This window comes from Octodon degus, unplaced genomic scaffold (assembly GCF_000260255.1).
Source record: "Octodon degus isolate 3935 unplaced genomic scaffold, OctDeg1.0 scaffold00200, whole genome shotgun sequence".
NCBI lineage: Eukaryota > Metazoa > Chordata > Mammalia > Rodentia > Octodontidae > Octodon > Octodon degus.
Window position 1 is genome coordinate 1,044,455 of NW_004524776.1, and position 3,514 is coordinate 1,047,968.

Here is a 3,514-nt window from a genome sequence, read left to right on the forward strand (position 1 = left end):
TTTTTTTTGTGATACTGGGGATTGAACTCAGGACCTTGTGTTTGCCAGACAAGCATTTATTCTACTGAGCTATCTCCCTGGCCCAGGTTTATACATTTTTATGGCAGACTCTGTATTCTAAAGGTTTAAAATTGCCTAGTGACGCATTTGGAGCTTTTCAGTTGTGAAAATGTAAGTGTGCATATGTTTAATACAAATACCGGAAAAAAATGTGTATCAAAGTTTGGGATAAAAATGACCTACAGCTGGATTTTTAAATGTAATCTTTCAAAATTTTAAATCTTATTGAACATTTTGTTACAGAACTTTCTCTAATTCTAGGGTCAGTGTCAGACTAAATTGCTGAAAAAATGGTATTGCTTCACGTATCCTGGGTCCAGAGCTCGTGTGTACAAATAAGAGAGTGAACTGTTTGAATGAGAAACTGTTCTTCAGCTGCAGGGAGCGGCTGCGTTGCTCCGTCATCTGTGCCTCAGAACTGCAGCGTGGAGAGAAGCCAGTGGATGGGCTCTCAGTGGGCTGGGTGGTGCACACCCACAGTCCCAGCAACTCGAAGGCTGAGGCAGGAGGGTTGAGAGTTTGAGGCCATCCTGAGCAATTTAGCAAGACCTTGTCTCAAAACAAAAAGAGTTGGAGTTGGAGCTCATTAACAAAAAGAGAACCAGAATAAAGTAAGTCCAGTTTTCATTAAAAGCCATGCAAAGTGAAGCTCATTTACAGTAAAAGAAACTGTCCACAAGACAGCCCAGGTATGGAATTTACTAGATAATGATTTAAAATCAACCATCTTAAAGTAAGCTCAAAGAACTGCAGGAAACCATGGGCAGAGAACAAAGGGAAGAACTTCACAGGAGATGGAGGCTCCTGGGAACCAGCAGGGGACTGGGCCAGGGAGAGGGCGAGTGCCTACAGTCAGTGCTAATTCAAATCACACAGACAGCTAACTCTCAGATAGCAACTAAGAAGGCCTGTCGGAAGTATTAAAGGATTTTTACATTTTTTAATTTCATTTATTTATTTGTGGCAGTACGGGGGATCAAATTCACGGCCTCATACATGCTAGGGAAATACCCTACCGCTGAGCCACATCTCCAGCTGTTTTTATTTCATTTGGGGACAGGATCTTCCTAAATTGCTGATGGTCTGCCTCAGTGTTCTGAGTAGCTGGGATTACAAGTGTGGATCACCAAGCCCAGCTTTACCAACCCTCGTCCCTCTTTGTGGTACTGGGGATTGAACGCAGGGCCTTGCTGATGCCAGGCAAAAGCTCTGCCACTGAGGCTCATGGCAGCATCATGTTTTGCAACTGTATTTTCAACTGATGAGCATTTACTTAGGCCCAATACAACTACTGTACCTGTGCGCTGTGTGATAGGCGAGATGTGCCCAGCTTTCCCACACTCTCTCGCATGTTCTGCCTGTTCCGCTGGGTGAGCTGACCCCGCACTCTCCACTCATTCCAGTCTCCAGCTGGTCCTGAGCCAGTTTCTCCCTCCCACCCCGCGAGGATCCCGTGGCTCAGGAGAGAACTGGGCTGTGGTTACTTTCCTGCGAGTGGCTCTGTGGGGCCCGGGCATAGGAGGAGGGAAGACATGGGCAGCCTCCTCAGACCAGTCTGGTGGTTTGCTGGTGAGAGAGAAATCCAAATATCAGGGAATTTTATTTTATTTTTTCTTTTGTTTCTCTCCCTTGAAGTAGAATTTGGGTCTGATGTTTTCTGCTTACTGGCTCCTGGCTAAATGAAAATTTGCATTACTTAATGTCTGATTTTGTACTTGGGAATTAAAGTTTCTTATTCAATTATTAAGCAAATTTCACAGCAAATAATCCTCTTATCTTTACAAGAGGGATTTTCCTTGCAGAGGGCGGCTGCATTCTGCTCAGAGCTGATCCCTCTCATGTCTCGTCCGCACCAGGAGGACGCTACACTCCCTCACTCAAGCATTAGGAGCTTCTACCTGGCAGATGGGGAGACTTCGACCTTGCAAGCCACAGGCAGCTTCTTAGTGCCTGCTGGCCTGGGGCGGGAGCTTGCTCCCCCTTGCTCTCCAGCCCCTTGGCCTTGCCACATCTTCTGCGGGACTTGGGGCTGGGGGAGACCCAATGGTCGTAGTGCAGAACAGTGTGCAGGGCCCGGGTGTGTTGCCAGGCTGGTCAGGGGCAAAACAGAAAAAAATGACAAAAGGAAGCTCTGCCCGCGGGATAGACTTTAAACCAGGCTCATTAAATAACCATTTCAGAAAAGTCGAAGATTTGCTTCAGTTAATTTTTTTTCTAACTGGTCTCAATTGTCCCACTAGAGTGTAGGCTTTTTAGAGAGCATGTCAATCGGTATCACCCTTTTCCTTCCTTTTCCCTTTATGATTGGCATTCTCCGCCTCTCTGTCCATTCATCCTTCCATCTACCCAAAATTTGTTAAGCCCCCATGACATGCCCATGTGGCCTGAATGGTGGGCCCTCCATACTTCCCAAGGGTCTACCCCATAGGGTGCCCTTGGGAAGTGCCCCTGTGCCCTGGAGAGGCCTGGGAAGCAGGCTGCAAACAGCCGAGCTGTTCCAGACTCGCAATGGAAAGGGTAAGGTTGGACCAGTAGCCAGTGGAGGTCTGAAACTAGCTTTATTTTGTTTTTTAATATTGATTGATTGATGTAATGGGAATTGAACACAGGACTTTCACATTGAATTATAACCCAAGCCCATTGTTTATTTTTTGTCTTGAGACAGGGTCTTAGCAAGTTGGCCAGTCTTAGTCACTTTCTTTTTGCTGGGACGTAATCTCCAACACCCACAAGTTAAATGAGGAGAGGGGTATTTTGGCTCATAGTTCGGAGAGACTTCAGTCCATAGTCCGATGGTTCTGAGATAGGGCAGTGTGGCAGAGAGGCACGGCCGAGGAGAAAGAGCTCAGTGGGCAGCAGAGAGAGATCAAGGGAGGACGACAGAGCTAACCCCTCCAGGCCACGCCTGCAGTGACCCCCGCTTCCTGCCAGCCTTTACCTCCCATCACACCTGGTGAAACCCCATCAATGAACTCATCTAGCAATGGCTATCACATGCCCAGGACCCAGTCACCTCCCCAAAGTTCCACCTCTGAGTGTACTAGGCTCTGGGGTAATACCTACATGCAGAAACACCCAGGCTGAGCTCGAATTCAGGATCTTCCTGCCTCAGCCTCCCAGAGTTCTGGGATCACAGGTGTGTGCCACTATGCCCAGCTGAGATTCCCTTTCATCAGCATCTCTCTTACCCTTCCCTGCGGACATCACCTTTCATTCCACTTTTATCAGGGTGGATTTCCTTGCATTAGTGGAGCAAGGCAGCAGATAAGAGCTTGTGCTACCTTGTGTCATGTTTTTTTTTTTTTTCAAAGTTTTATTGATAAACCGATAGCAATGAGACAGTTTCAAATCAAATCAGGGGCTGGTGAGATGGCTCAGTGGTCTGAAGCACCTACTTGGAACAAGCTTAGCAAAGCACAGGGACCGCGGTTCAATCCCCCAGCACCACATGCCA